Genomic DNA, 17661 nt, shown 5'->3' on the forward strand with positions numbered 1-17661 from the left:
TTTCACAATCTCAACGACACCTCAGACAAGGACAATTACCCAGTGTTGTCCATGGAGCCGTTATTGTAAACAATACCTAGGGTAGAAATGTTTTCTTTGTTAGATGGTTTCTCGGGCTATAACCAAGTTCTGGTAGCAGAGATTGACAGACTAAGACTATGTTCCATACTAAGTGGGGCACTTTCGCATTTCATCAAATGTCGTTTGGGCTGGTCAATGCGGGTGAAACATTTCAATGGGAAATGGACATCACCTTCCATGAGCTCATTGGACAAAGCGTAGTGATCTGCCTTGATGACATGACAGTGTTTTACAAACAACGGTTAGACCACCTGCGCCACCTTAATAAAAACTTTAAGCGATGCCGAAAACATGGAATATTCTTGAGTCCCAAGATGAGTATCTTTGTAGTGTCCAAGGGTAACCTTTTGGACATATTATTGCTAAAATTGGGATCAAGGTAGATCTGGACAGGGTTCGGACCATCACGCAGATTCCCCGCCCAATGAACAAGAAAGCTATGCAGTATTTCTTGGGGAATATCAACTTCCTCAGAAATTTCATCTCCTACTATGCTCAGATCGTCAAACCCATATAGGAGATGATTAAGAAGGATGTAGTCCAATAAATGGGATAAAAGAAAAAAGGATGCATTCACCTGTATTAAGAGAGAAATAGCAGAAGAACCAACATTTTAAATCCCAGACTTCAAAATATACTTATTGCTCTAAGCTTTCGCTTCTGATGCTTCTCTTGATGTTGTGCTCACTCAGAAGGATGACTTGAACTATCTCCTTCATGAGCGTGAGCCTATAAGGACCAGAGCTCAACTACCCCACCGTGGACAAGCAAGATTATGCTGTATACAAGGCGGTAAAACACTTCAAACCATATATATTGAAAAACCATCGTATTATCTTTGTTCCACACCCAACAGTCAGATCACTGCTTGTTCAGCAAGAGATGGGTGAGAGAATGGCGAACTGGATGATCAGATTACAAGAATATGATCTTGACATCAAACGAGTTCATACCATCAAGGGTCATGGTCTTTGCAAGTTAGCAGTAGAAGAATTCAATGCACAATAGGAAGAAGAAGAGCTCACATGATGGGAGCAATAGATCGAAATGTACAATGTTGAGCGAGCCTCTCCCACTTTAGACGAAAACTCTTGGTACACAAATGTGTGCCAATACCTTAATCATGGCATTGTACCCTCTCATTTCTCTATGCGACAGAAGACGACACTTCGACTCAAATCACTATCATATCAGCTAGTGCATGGGGCGTTGTTCATAAAGCACAAAAACGGGATATTGCTCAGATGTCTTAAGGAACATGATTCATACAAGGTTTTACGTAATCTCCATGACATATCGGTCAAGGAACACTTCACAGGAAACGCTACAGTGCATAAGGTCATGCAGACTGGTTTCTAATGGACTACATTATTCAAGGATGCTCATGCTTATGCCCACAAGTGTCTAGTTTGTCAAAGGTGTGCCGACAGAAACCTGAAGTTAGCAGCCCCACTACAACCCGTTGCAGTGGAAGAACTATTTCAACAGCGGGGCTTGGATATCATTGGGGAGATTTTCCCTCATTCATCGAAGCAACACCACTATATATTGACCGCTACAGATTATTTCTTGTAGTGGATAGAGGAAATTTTGCTTAAACAAGTGAATGATCAAGAAGTCATCAATTTTCTGCCACAGAATATCATCTCCAAGTTTAGTGTTCCTACGTCACTTGTTTTTGATAATGCAACATACTTTTCCTTGCTAAATTTTTATGATTTTGCATTGGAAAATGGTATTTCCTTGAAACATTTTACTAACTATTATCCACAGGGTAATGGTCTTGTTGAATCCATGAATAAGAACCTCATTCGTATCATAAAAAAAACCATATTCTCTAAGTAGCGAAATTGGCACTCCGCTTTAGTGAATGCCTTATGGACTAACCGAATCACACCTAAACCTTCTCTGGATGCCTCCCCTTACTTCCTGATGTATGGAAAGGAAGCCATCCTCCCGCTAAACATCTACTTTCCTACTCTCTAGTTGTCCCAAGAATCCCAAGGAAAGCCATGTCTTTTAGTTTAGCATAGGATGGACACTTTGCACAAGCTACAGGAAGAAAGGCTGAAAGGAAAAAAAAAATCTCACTCCATGGGAATCGTATCAAGAGATGGTTTGATAGAAAGTATGCAGGGAAGAATAGTTTTAATGTGTGTGACTTAGTCTTGAAGTGGGACAAAGCCCACAAGTACAAACGAAAGTACACTAAGTTTCAATCCATGTGGATTGGCCCTTACACATTCCATGAAAAGCTTGGCCAACACACTTATCATCTTCAATCACTTGACGGGAATATTGACTCCCTCCTTGTCAATGGCCAAGACTTAAAAGAATATTTTTAATGAAGATCTGGGGTTGTGCCCCGCACTATGCACATAGTCTGACATTGTTTGTTGTTATGTTTTCTTCAGTTTTTTGTTGTTTTTCTTATGTAAATAAGTGTTGTGCCTTACTGTGTTCTGGCTTCCAAATGTGTGTGTGGCTAAAGTTCAAAGAGTCTTGTGACATTGTAGCACTTGGCTAGTCTTGTGTCCATCTTCCTTGTATTGGTTGTATCTTTTGGTCGATGATGTTCTGAATGAAATTACGATCCCTCCATATGGAGACTTTTGGTACAACCATGAACCTCTGACTAGTCTGGGAACCTCGCTCCTATACTCAATTTTCTACTTTGGTGTTTTCAAGCTTATCTAACTAGTAAAAATGGATAGGGGAAAATCTAAATGAGAAAACCTAAATCAAAGGTATTTATATTCTTCTTTGAAGGGACAACTTCTCTCACTCTCAATAAGTCGAGATCCCTCTTTGGCTCCAAAATAAATAAGTGTCAATGCACAATTCTCTTTAAATAAATAAATAAAGGAGAAAGAAGAGAAACGCTTCTTGCACAGAGAGGTGAAGCAAGCAACTCCACCGGGGTACTTTCTAGGCTTGATAGCAGTGCAGAAATGCTTGTGTTCATGTGTGACTCCGATGGGGTACTATCTAGGCATGTATGGTGGCTTGCAATCCTATGAGAGAGTCCAAAGTTCATTAGACACTGGCATGCCCATAACATGAGAGTGTCCAAAGGTCAAGTGGTCCAAAACCGCAGTGGGACCTAGGGGCTTGTTAGCAGAATGATTGGATTGGTTCTTGAGGGTCCTAATGCTAATGTTGAATGTCTATATGGTGTATTTTTAGTGCTTCCACTTTCTTAACTTAACTTAGGAGGTCGAATCATATCATAGTGGCCTCTTGATCTCAGATCGTTTGCTTATAGATGCATCAAAATTACATGAAACAAAGCTTATAAACCATGGAACTTAAGAGCACATAAAACAATGTGGAAATAACATGGTAAGAAAGAAACCATGACACAAATATTTGATTATGGAGTTCGTCAAATTTGGACTACGTCTTTGTACCCTGCTCAATAATGGGGAGGCCTTCATTCATTAAGTGGTATAAAAAGAGATAAAAGTACAAGAAACATTATTTACAATACTTATACCTCCAAGCTGGAATATGGATGAAGAATGGAGAGCCCAGCATCTAAAATAGACAGTACCACTGAAATCCCAGCGAAAAATCGTGCAAAAACGCCTTTCTGAATACCCAATTTGGATAATCGGGCCTTCTGCAACTTCACGAAACCTCCCTGTTACTCAAGGCGAGGTCCTGGCTTGCTTCCAGGTCGGGGTATGTTGCACTCAATAGATTCTAAACTTATTTTTCTGCGCTCTCTACTTTTTTTTGACACTTATGGTCCTTTATATAAGTTGGAGGCAAAATCCTTCAATACTCGGGCAGTTCCCAACAAACGATGAAGTTTAGTAAGCAGTCATTTTCCAACAAAGGTTCTTGGGGCCTTGAATAGTATGTGGAAACAACCCTTAAAAACATGGAAAAACCCCTTTAATTGCATGGTCAACTCAGTGGATTTTTACTATCGACATTTCCCCATAATCGGCATTTTCATTGGCGTATATACCAACCCATACATTAAGCAGCCTGTGATACAGTAGACCCACCAGGAGTATTACACATGACATATAACATATCATATCTGGATCCCCCATCACAAATTGAAATTGGCATGGAACCTAGGTTTGCACTCCACGCTATTGCTCCCCTTCTACGAACTGTGATTACGATATATATCGCATCGCAACTAGACTCCGTCGGGGCCAATTTGTAAACACTGGATCCCCTCCAATTGGAAATATGTGATATCACAATCACAACTAGGATCCTGTCGAGGGCCTATTCATAAACACTTTGCCTTTTAGTGATGGGAAATTGTGATTTGATCACATTGCAGCCATAACTGTTTGGGTCCAATTTTCTTTAAGCCATAGCCTCTTCCTCCTGTGACCTACGATATGCGGGACCAATGGTAGCCTACCACTTGGCGCTTGTCCATTCACTGAGAGTGTCTGCCACGTCATCTCTTCCAGCCACCTCTTCAAGTCAAACATCAACTTTGACTTAATCTAGCTTCTTCACATGAACTCGGATTTGAGTGTCGTTCACACCACTAGAATAAGAATGGTGAACACTTTGATCCGATGCTAAGTTTATCTAAATTCTGCCACTTTGATTTTTGACTTGCCACTGGTACTTTTTTAAGATCCACCTAGATCAATCCTCCCCATTAAGAGATTTTAGACCAATAAAATCCTTTTCAGTCAATTGGCAAGTGAGGAAATTTCTCCCTCACTTTGTCTTTCCAAATCCATAGAGATTTACTTGGATGCATTCCTTTGAGGCCAACATGAATGTATTCCACTTCCCCTCGTTATGAAGTTCTGGTTTTCTTGTCGAGAATGATATCTTCCAGCAACTTATCTAGATACATTGGTGCAAAATCATCCATTGTAGGAATCTGTGCAACCTCTTCTGTATCCATAATCAATGGAGGTTCATAAAGCTTTAGGTTTTCAACATTTACCATTGAGTACATTTGCATATAAGCAGGCAAGTCAAGATGAAAAGCATTATCTCCAATCTTTGTCAATATGGTGAAGGTACCATATCAAATGGGTCTCAATTTATTCCCTTATCCCTTCATTCTATCCTTGCTAATGTGGAGCCATAGCTTGTCCCCAACTTGACACTTATGGTCAACTCGGTGCTTATCATGTCAAGCTATATACCAAGCCCAACTCTTCTCCAACTTCTCCTGTACTACCTGATGAATTACCTGTATCCGCTGAATAAAATTTCATGATTTGTCCTTATCATCTCATTCATTGATATCCTCATCTTTCCCAAATACCATGTCTAAGGGATCCCTTGGCAAATAACCGAAACATTTCTTGAACGATGAGATCTATATGGATGAATGTGTTGCTCAATTGTATGCATGTTGCATATAGCGAAGCTTCTCATCCTACAAATTGGGATTTTTTCCACAATAGCCTCATAACAAGTGTACCGTGGTGCAGTTGACGAACTCTGTCTTCCCATCAGTCTGTGGGTGAAATGTCGTACCTCTTTTCAACTTACTATCCATCATTCTCCAAAAGCTAGTCCAAAAATCTCAAAGAAAGCGAGAGTCTCGATCTGACACAATAGATGTGGGAAACCCAAAATGGACCCAAACACGTCGAAAGAAAACATAAGTAGTCTTCTCAGCAATGACCTACTTTTTACAAGGCATTAAAACACAAATTTTACTAAAACGATCCACGCCGACATACAAATAGTCGTGACATTTCCTAGACATAGGCAAACCTTCTATAAAATCAAGGGGCACACTTTCCCATGGTTGACTCGGAATAGGGAGTGGTGTGTAGAGCCCAAGTTTTCTATTAGAGGGCTTTGAAATAGAATGCAAAACACAACCCTTTACAAAGCGAGTCACAATGTTTTTCATATGAGGCCAAAAAACAAAACCACTGTAAATGACATAAAGTTTTTTCAACCCCAAAATGACGAGACACCAAAGAGGTATGAGCCTCTCAGATTACATGTACCCTTTCATCAATGGGTATGCACAGTTTTCCAAGGTGATACAATATTTTTCCGTGTAAATAATAATTGTCCACCTACGATCCATGAGTCAATTTTGCATAAATCTCTTTAAAATCATCATCTTTAGCATATTGTTCATCATAAATTTCTAACAATAAAGAAACATATTGCAAAACTACATATGCAGAAATAGGAGAGCGAGAAAGCATATATGCTACTTGGTTGCTAGCGCCCTTCTTGTATTTTATTACCAGATGAAATTGTTGGAGGAATCCCTTCCATATGAAATGACAAGCTTGCTGAAGCTTGGTCTATGACTAAAGGTGCTGCAAGGGCTGATGATCTGTATGGATAATGGTCTCCTTTCCGATCAAATAGTGTTTCCACTTCTTTACACTCTCAACCAAGGTGTACAACTCCCTATCATATGTGGGATAATTCACAATAGCCTGGGATAAAGTTTCTAAATGGTAACATATAAGCTTCATTTGCTCCATCAATACAACACCCATGGCATATCCATTGGCATCTATTTCAATCTCAAAAGGTTGTTGAAGGTCTGGTAAGGCTAGCACTTGTGTTGTGTTAATATTCTCTTTCAGTGTGTTGAAGGATTTCTGGTGTTTTACTCCCCACTAAAAGGCTTGCTTCACACTTGTTAATGTGTGTAAGGGGGATGCGATAAAAGCGAAGTTTGCAATGAACATTCTCCAATATTATACCACACCCAAAAGGCTCTAGACCTCTGTAACATTTGTGGGTTCATACCACTTCATAATCACTTCTACTTTAGAGGGATCTATTTTCAATTTCCCATTACTTGCTATGTGACCTAAATAAACTAGAGAGGTCTTCCAAAACTCACACTTTGATAGCTTTACATGCATTTTTTCTTTTTTCAGAACATCAAGAGCTTTCTTCACATGAAATACATGTTCATCCCATGTCCTACTATACACAAGAATATCATCTAGATATACCAGCACACAATTATCAAGAAAATTCCTAAATAGATCATTCATTACCCTCATAAATGTGGTTGAAGCATTACACAGTCCAAATGACATCACCGTCCATTCGAACAACTCGTGTTTGTTTTTTAATGCAGTCTTCCAAATGCCTTGTTATGAAATTCTAACCTAGTGATATCCACTATGCAAATCTAGTTTTGTAAAGTAGACAACATTTTTCAACTGATTTAATAATTCATCAATGCGACGGAGAGGGTATCGTTTATTCATCGTAATTTTGTTTAGAACCCTGTAGTCTACACAAATTATCCATGTGGCATCTTTCTTTGGCACAAACATAATTGGTGAGTCGCACGGAGAAGAACTCAGTCTGATGACCCCTTGATTTAGTAATTCCTGCACCTATTTCTTAATCTCCTCCATATTGATAGAATCCATCTTTTACATGCCAATATTCAGTAAAGGAGCATCCTGTTGTAAATGGATCTCATGTTGAATTTCCTGTTTTTGGGAAATCCTCTCAGTTCCTGAAACAATCCATCATAGTCATAAATAATTTCAAACAATTATTTGTTATGATCGAGATCACAACCTTTGAAGGTGTTAGTCGTCTCAGCCTCTTTTGCTATCACTACCATGAGCATGCACCTTTACTGGAATTAATGTCATTTAATCTGTCCTTCACTTACAAGGCTAGCACTAAATTTCGTATGATGAGCTCTGACTATATATTCTACCCCATCCTTTTTGTAGTGGTATTTATTTTCATGACGAAAGAAAATTGCCTTTCTGTTAGATATATATGGAATTCCTAAGATAATTCCAAAGATATCCAAAGGCACAACATCTAACTCTACCTCATGAACTAATTTGGAAGTTATAACAAATCTGGCCCTACATTGCTAGGTTACTTGTAATTCTACTTTATCAGTTACCCAACCAAGAGGCTATGGACTTGGATGAGGCTTAATTTCGAGGCCTAACCTTTTCACTAAGGACTCTGAGATTAAATTTGCTTGGGATCCTGAATCGAACAGATTTTCCACCTTTGTGTGTTTGAAAATAACTCTAAAATGGAATAGTTCAATTCTCTTTTGCTCATTACTTATAGGCTCATCCAAATAACTAGAACTTATAATTGAATCAGAACTATTACTAATAGAAGGAGTACCTTTTTCGCCCAGGACTATGAGCAATGTCTCATCACCAGAATCTGATCCAAGGTCCTCCTACATTTTTTCCAGTGTCTTCTACTTGCCCTTTTCATTGAATCTCTTTGGTCTTAGCTCTGGATGTAGCTTCCAACAGTGGTCCTCATCATGACCTTCTCTCTTGAAATGTGTGCAATATGATGTTGCTCCATCCTCTTTCTTGGCTATGATGGTCTTCTTAGTCTTCCCCTTCCTTTTCTTCTAGAATTTTCCATGCTGAGGGTTGAACGATGTTTTCTTGGCTTCATCATCTCTGAAATTCTTTCCTCGGCTTTCAAGATGAATCATCTTTACGTTGGCTGCATAAATCATAGTAGGCTCGAACAATAACAATGAGTGTCTTATGTAACTATGTAGCGCACCAACATACTTAGTTACAATCTCAAGCGAATCTAATGAGATGCCCAAATTAAGTCCTTCCTTCTAAAATTGTTTATTGAAGCATTGCACATTTTAGCCTTTTCCTTACCTTATATATTTCGATTCCATTAGTTCCTTCTGTTTATAACCCAAAGGGTAAAATTGGTCTTTTAGTGTAGAAATAAAATTGGACCAAGAAGAAAGAAGGTTACCCAGCTTTTTGCTACCCTTCTGCAACTTGCTCTCCCACCAAACAAGAGAAGTGCCACTCAGCCGAAGAGATTCTAACTAGACCTTTTCCTCATCGTCTTCGATATGTTGGATCCGGCAGTAAACATTTGTTTGTCTTATCCAATTATTAAGCTTTTCTGCACTACACTCTCCATTGTACATGGGCAGGTCAAAATTTACATCCAGCTTAAAGAATGATTTATTAGATGTATGTTTGGAATCACGATTAGAGTGATAAGAACTATCACTTGAAGAAGGAGAGGTAGGAGGCTCTTCTCCACCACCTTCATCATTTGTTGATTTGTTATCATCAACACCTTCCTTCTCGTGCCCAATTTCTCTCCCATATTTTAGAATACCTTGTGGAAAGTATGTTCCTCTTTTCACCGAGCTTCTTCATTGGCCATGTTTCTTCTTCATTGTGCACATCTTGCTTCAGGATCAAAGGAATTAAGTGTTCCTTCTCCTTTTCGGAGCTTGTTCCAAGTTAGCATATACTCACGCAATTCACATCAACAAAGACCTGCTCTAATACCAAACTTGATCCAATATCTTTTGCTTATAGATGCATCAGAGTTACATGAAACAAATCTTATAAACCATGGAACTTAATAGAACATAAAATAATGTAGAAATAACATGATAAGAAAGAAACTATGACATAAATATTTGAGTACGGAGTTCGTCCAATTTGGACTACGTTTCTGGGCCCTGCTCAATAGTGGGGAGGCCTTCATTCGTTAAGTGGCATAAAAAGAGATAAAAGTATAAGCAACATTACAATCCTTATATCTCCAATATGGAAGATGGATGAAGAAGATAGAGCCCATCTTCAGAAACAGACAGTACCACTGAAATCCTCGTGAAAAATTGTGCAAAAATGTGTATCTGAACACCTAATTTAGATAATCGGGCCTTTTATAACCTCTCAGAACCTCCATGTTGCTCAAGGCAAGGTCTCGCTTACTTCCAGGTTTGGGTCTTCTACGCCCAATAGCTGGCAACAAAATCCATCAATACCCAGGCAATTCCAAACAAACAACAAAGTTTAGCAAGTGGTCATTTTCCAATAGAGGTTCTTGTGGCCCTGAATAGTATGTGGAAACAACCCTTACAAACATGGAAAAACCCCTTTAACTACGCATTGAACTCAACATCTTTTTACTATATGTGTTTCCCCACAATCGGTGTTTTCATTGATGTAAAGAAAAACCCATACATCAAGTGGCCTACGATACAGTGGACCTATTGGAAGTACTAAACATAACACATAACATTTCGGGTTCGGAAACCCTATCGTAAATCAAAATCAAAGTGGAACTAGGGTTAGCACTTCATGCTATTGCTCCCCTTCTACGAACTTTGGTTGCGGTATATATCACATCACACCTGGACTTCGTCAAGGCCGATTCGTTAACCCTGGATCCCCTCCAATCCGTGATATGTGATATCACAATCGCAACTGGGATCCTGCTAGGGGCCAATTCAGAAACACTTTGCCTTTTTTTGATGGGCGATTGCAATTTGATCGCATCACTGCCATAACTCTCTTGGGCCATTTTTCTTAAGCCGCAGCCTCTTCCTCCTATGATCTGTGATATGAAAGACCAATGGCAGCCTTCCACTTGGTGCTCCCACATTTGCTGAGAGTTTATGCCACGTCATCTCTTCCTGCCACCTATTTAAATCAAACAAAAACTTTGACTTGCTCTAACTTCTTCGTATGAACTTGGATTTGAGTGTCATTTGCACCACTGGAATAAAGATGATGAACACTTCAATTTGATGTTAAGTTTATCCAAATTCCGCCACTTTGAGTTTTTAGCCTTTTAGCATGCCACTGGTACTTTTTGAAGATCAACCTAGATCACCTCTCGTCGCATGTTTACCCTATCTAGCCGATAGCTTGTGTAGATATGGGAGGAGGGTGTTACAATCATCGAGTACAACCTCCATCTTTTCATTCCAAGCTATGAAATGTGAGGTTCCCTCCAGGGAATACTCCAATCTCAACCCATTGAAAGACATTTTCCCTCATGGAAGAAAACCTACTTCACCTAATCTACAAATCAAAATTTCTAAAGGATAATATCTATTGACTAATTTCTATTGTGATTTTGAGCCCTGATACCATGTAGAAATTAATAGAAATTTTCTACTACTAATGAATTCGAACTGAAAACAAGAGATTACAAATTTGCTCTACTATTTTGCAGCAAATATGACTGCTTGGACATGTCATCGCAAGGTTAATGAATGAACCTATAAGACGAAAACAAAGGCAAGGTACAGTGGTAGGGGTAGGCAGAACAATGGCAGGGACCACACGTAGGCCAGGAACTACAAGCGGGGCTAGGGAAAGTAACTACTACCAGGCAGGAACTAAAGTAGCTAGGAGAAGGAATGAAAAGAACTAACTAAGGGCTTAGCTTGTGGTTAGACCCGACATACGGGGTTGGTGACTTTATGAAAGGTGTGATTGAAAGGAGGTTTATGAAAGAAAGGGAAGAGATCCATCCCTTCTTTCCCATGAATGTTCAAAGTGTTCGCTTGCTTCTTCCTTATGGAAATCACAATTTAGAAACACATGGAATGAAATGAAGCCATCAAAACCACTAGAGCAAGATTATTTTATAGGGGAACTTGATTGGGGAAAACCTCTCCACTGCTTTTCATTAATCAAATGAGAATGAGAAACTATTACAATGTCTTGCTTCAACTTTGAAGCACACCCTACACTATAAACCTATTCTCCTACTAATTCTCTTGCTCTAGGAAACACTTATCCAATTCAAGGCTCCTTCTTCCTCCTATTTCCTTGAAAAATTTAGGAGAAATTGAGCTCCTAAATAATATGGAATTCCCTATTTCCTTGTGCAAATCCGAGGGAATTGATCACCTTCTTAATTACCAAGCCTATACACTCAACTAGTATACAATTGATATTTACAATGTGTCCTTTCCTCCACTCTAGCTAGGAAATTTGAATTCCATGCATGTTTAGGCTATTTTTAGTTGAATGACTAGTTTAACTGAAAAACCATTGAGTTAGCAATAGTTCTACTACTTAGTTAACCTTCAACTAACTCCACTAATGACTTGAGCTCAACTAACTGAGTTAAACTAAAAATAACTGAACTAGATTGCTAAATTTTAGCAATCATTACATGCACAACTCTATTGCAAGCCTATAACTTGAATTTACTGACTTAATTAGTAGACAAGGCAATGTCAGCCTAGCTAACTGCAATCCAAGTCATCGTGTTGATATGAAAAATCGAATTACTCAATTTGACTAAGAAACAAGTCAAATTGAGCCTTTCTTGCTACAATTTCTAACAATTTTGTGAGGATAAGTATGCTAAATCTAGGATCAAATGTACCTTTCCACCACCATAGACATTCTTTTATATTGTGCATAATTAGTTGGGGTCATCAAAATACTGGGTATAACAATTGAATTAGGTCCAACCCCCAAGAAAACTTGTTATAATGCAGATATATATCTATATCTATATCTATATATATACATACATACATATATATACATACATACATACATACATACATACATACATACATACATACATATATATATCATGTTCATTTGGAATACATACATGAATTAGGTCCAACCCCCAAGAAAACTTGTTATAATGCAGATATATATATATATATATATATATATATATATATATATATATATATATATATATATATATATATATATATATATATATATATACATACATACATACATACATATATATATCATGTGCATTTGGAATACATACATGAATTAATGGAACACCAAATTTTGGTTTGTGAAACACTAATTTTTGTTCATTGTGTGCACGAGCATGGAAATGCTTCCAACATATTACTTGTCCTTCTACTAGTTGAAAATCATCTCCCCATGCAAGAACTCTATGTAAGCACTTGATTTCATTGGCCGAACACCCTACTCCATGCTTTACTCTGTGATAACTATTTCACTCCCCCTAAGCTTGACATCAACTACAATGCATAGCTTGACATTAATAGCATCACGCACTAACAACAATAATACAGAATGTGATATTGGTAAGAAATCATGTACATGTATACATCATAATAGAGAGTGCATGTATCAAAATTCACACTATGTTGCACATTCAACAAAGGGGTATCCTAGCATGCACACACACACATATATATATATATATATATATATATATATATATATATATATATATGTGTGTGTGTGTGTGTGTGTGTGTGTGTGTGTGTATGTATCATACCAAGGTATCTACCATATGTTTATATATTGTGAACCGTATTAAAGGAATGATATCTAACACTCACATACATTAAAACAAGTCATCCAACATATGCATATATCATAAATCATAATATCAATCATGTCAAATGTATGATATCCAATATATGCATACATCATAATGAGGCTTCAAACATAAGCACATCATTAAAAATGTGCACATCCTTGATCATATCAAAATAAGGATACACTAATATTAAGTTAGATCCAGAAGACAAACCACATTAGATGGTTCAAAACATCCACCAACAATTAATGATGTGATTAATCTGAAAAGATTTCTCACAAATAATATTAAATTTTCACAAGTGGTTATCATCATAAGAATTCCAATGCTTTGTATAATAATAATACTCAAAACATGAAAATATCAACGAGTATGATCCATGCCATTAAAAAAAAATCATGATATCCATCATCAAATAAGCACTAATATTATCTAAACTAATTAAGAAATATTAATACTCATAAAAGAATTAGATTTTTGCATCATCATAGGCAATGCTTAATATAGATGAGCATAAATGGGATGGTGAGTATAAAACATTTCCTTTTACTAGTTAGACATATGTGTCAACACAACATCATTGTCACTTAAGAAACATATCTAAAAGGGGTTACTTATCATATTTCATAATGAGATACATTTATCAAGTCATGTATATATGATGTGTAAACTAAGTATCTAATTAAGAAACATCACAGAAGAGGAGTTCAACTAATAGTCAAATTTCAGTTATAATGTATCCATCACATAATTCAAATTTAATATAATTGTAAAGACTATTTGAGTGACTTTGCTAGACATCTCCTTTCATAATTTAAAACTATGATATATACTCCTATTGGTGCTTGGTAGATCAAGAGTTAAAATAGATCTAAGCTAGTTTAATTATTAATTATAATTAATTATAATTAAAATTATAAACATAAGCATAGATATAATTATTAATTATCTTATTTTATTTTATATTTTATTTTGATGTATTTTGATCCAGTCAAAATGTTATATTAATAATTATAATTAATAATTTTATGTTTTTAAATTTTTTTTTTTTATGTAATTTGACCATGTCAAAATGTTTACAGGACATTACAACATCTCTTCTATACTTAATAACTTAATGTTTGGAGTGTGTCTTTCGATACAACAATAATATAAAAAGATAAAATAAACTTAATAACTTGGTGCATGCAATATGCATGCAATACACACAATTTTCTTCTGCATCTTAATAATGAAGATCTTTAATAATGAAGATCTTTGCCAATAATCGTTTACTTCATTACTAAATGTGAGAAATAAAAAGCTCAACCCAAAAGAAAACAAGAAAATAATGTTTTGTGACTTGAAGGGTAATTTAAAAGAATAAAAAATACAATTTTAATATTTCATAAATACAAATATGCCAAATCAAAGGATCCAATGTACCTTTCCACTACCTTAGATATACTTGTATATTGTGCATAATTAGTTGGAGTCATCTAAATATGAGCTATAACAATTGAATTAGGGTTCAAAACCCAAAAACATTTATTATAATAAATATATTTTAAAAAAATGGTGTGTTTTGAAGACATACATGGATTATTTTCAAAGTCTTTTGATCTTATAAAAAATTCGGATCTCAAAAAGTGTCATTTGAAAAGTTATTCATAGAAAAAAAAAATGTGCATTAAAAAAAAATAATTAGAAAAATAAATACCATAATACAAACTCTTTATTATAAATAATTGGTTAATTTCTGTATTTTTTGAATAATTCACCACTTTCTTCAAACCATAATGATCTCCCACTAAGTCAAGTTAAATTACTTTGTCGCCCATTAAATCTTAAAGGTTTCCATTGGGAGTGTGCACGAAAACTAGCATATAAGGTTACAAACAGTTGCAGAATTAAATTAAATTAATGGTCCATGATTACAAAATGGTATAAACAAAAAAATATATTCAACCATTTTCATTGACGAGGTTACTCAACTTATGTGATCAGACTTTAATATCTGTGCATAGCCAGAATGACCATCAAGTCGTGGGTCGGTAGAAAGAGGGCATATAATCAATCCCCTTCTCCTTCTCGTCGCCCATTATAATGTGCATATTTAAATTTTTTTGGTGCATTTTGAAGGCACACTTGAATTCGTAAAAAAAAAAAACCTTTTGTTTTTATAAAAACCCCCTAACTTATGTAAATCCAGAAATTGTTTTTCGAAAAAATACTATAATAATACCAACTCTTTATTGTGATATAAATGCTTATATAACTGACTTGACATGATCGAGTAATCTGGCTATTTTTATGATTAAAATATTTCTCTACTTTCCTCAAACTATGAGTCCATTAAGAATGTGCAAGAAATTAAATTATATTAATTGTCCAATTGCCATGATTACAAAAGGCCACTTAAAAAAATGTATGAAACGGTTTTCATTGAGGAGGTATGTGGTCCATAAGACGTTGACGAGGTATGTGGTTTGCCCAGAAACGGTTTTCATTGACGAGGTGTGTGGTGTGCCAGAAAAAATGCTGGGGGCGGGTAGAAGAAATGTCAGTTACATTTATGGCTATAAAATGCACTAATGTGGCCATCTAGGGTCGCATAGGATCAATCCCCTTCTCATCGCCCACTTCTCATATTGAACTTTTTTACTTTTTCTTGCAAATCGTAAAGGATTTGCCATGGCGGACTCGTTGATTAGCGGCGGTGATAAGCAGTATCTAGAGGCTTCTTCCTCCATGCCTGTCCCTGCACAGACCATCCGCCTCATCTCTCAACAAAATTTATTGTCGGAACAGAGAAGGGATTTAGATAAGGTGATGGCAATCCTTGCTGTAAAGGAGCAACGTGCTCGCACACTCTTAATTCATCATCGCTGGGATTTTCAAAGACTCGTGGATGCATATGCCGAAAGAGATGTTGAGTGGTTGTTTTCACAAGCGGGTGTTGCAAATAGACCGGAATCCACAAATTCCGTAGTTACCATCTGTGGTGTGTGCGCAGAGGAAGGTTTGAAGGAGGGGGACACCACAATGATGGATTGTGGTCACACTTTCTGCAATGTCTGCTGGACGAAGCACTTTCTTACTCAGATAAGAGAGGGACAAAGCAAGCGGATAAAGTGCATGGATCCCGAATGTAATGTCATCTGTGATGAAGACATCATAAGAAAACTAGTCGCCGCCAAAGACCCTGAAGCAGCCCAACGCTTCGATCGCTTCCTATTTGAGTCCTATATTGATGACAACGACAGAGTGAAGTGGTGCCCTAGTGTTCCCCATTGTGGAAATGCAGTTCGAGTTGAAGGAGATGTTTACTGTGAGATCCAGTGCGCTTGCGGGCATCAGTTTTGCTTCAATTGTCTGGCTCAACCACACTCTCCTTGCTCCTGTTTGATTAGGGAGCTTTGGGATAAGAAATGCAATGACGAGTCTGAGTCTCAAAATTGGATTGCAGTTAATACCAAGTCCTGCCCCAACTGTGGGAAAAACGTCGCAAAAGATGGTGGCTGCAACTTGGTGACCTGCTTATGTGGCCAATACTTCTGTTGGTTGTGTGGTGGCGCCACTGGAGCTACACATACCCGTACAGGCATTGCTGGGCACAGTTGTGGTCGATATAAAGAAGATCAGGAGATGGATATTGAAAAGGTAGAACGTGATTTGAAGAGGTACACACATTATTACTCCAAATGGGAGGCACATAAATATTCATTGAAGCTTGAAGCAAAGGAGAGGGAATTATTACAACAGAAAATATTAGATTTTGGAAGCAACGAATCTGGTGTTGGTGTTACTGACTATAGTTGGTTGCTAAATGCACGGCAAAGCCTAGTCAGATCAAGGCGTGTCGTCGCATATTCATATGTCTTCGCATTTCACGTGTTTGGTGATGAAATACTCAAAGATATAGTGACACCAACAGAAAAGGAAGTCAAGCAAAACATGTTTGAGTATCATCAACAGCAACTGGAGCAAGCAGTAGAGAGACTTTCAGGGCTTATTCATCACCAGAATTTTATGGCCAATCGAAGGGAAGCTATTGATCTCACTGTCCTGGCGGACACATGGTGTAAACAAATTTATCTCACTGTCCTGGCCGACACAGCGTGTGAACAAATTTATGGGTGGATCCAAACTGATTTACTGCTGGACCTTGGGTTGACAGCACATCGCATTGCTCCATGTATTTTTCCACATAACCCCAAACGTATCCACATACTATCAGATATGATGTAGTCAATTATATATCCATATAAGTCTGAAGGTGTCCACATACTATCACATACATGATGTAGTCAATCACTGATAAATCATTTAACTCCATGTATTACAAAGATTTTGAGTAATGTTTGCTTCTGAAATAAAGTATTTTGAAGAGTTTTCGTTCCTCAAAGCTTCTCAGATTTAATGTGTTTGTAATTTTATTGTCATAATCACATTAGTGCGTATATGTAATGTGTTTGGAGTGTTATTATAGTGAATAATATTTGAAATTCAGTTAATAATTAATACAGTTTAATCAACTGT

At 37.0% G+C, this 17661-nt stretch overlaps 1 pseudogene; it reads left to right on the forward strand.

Annotated features, from left to right (window-relative positions):
- The first annotated feature begins 15813 nt into the window (after positions 1-15813).
- Positions 15814-17370, forward strand: LOC149190784 (putative E3 ubiquitin-protein ligase ARI1 pseudogene; annotated as a pseudogene).
- Positions 17371-17661: the final 291 nt, after the last annotated feature.

Source organism: Pinus tabuliformis, chromosome 3_1 (genome assembly GCF_031772625.1).
Source record: "Pinus tabuliformis cultivar Carrire ecotype Pingquan chromosome 3_1, CPIR1, whole genome shotgun sequence".
NCBI classification, from domain to species: Eukaryota; Viridiplantae; Streptophyta; class Pinopsida; order Pinales; family Pinaceae; genus Pinus; species Pinus tabuliformis.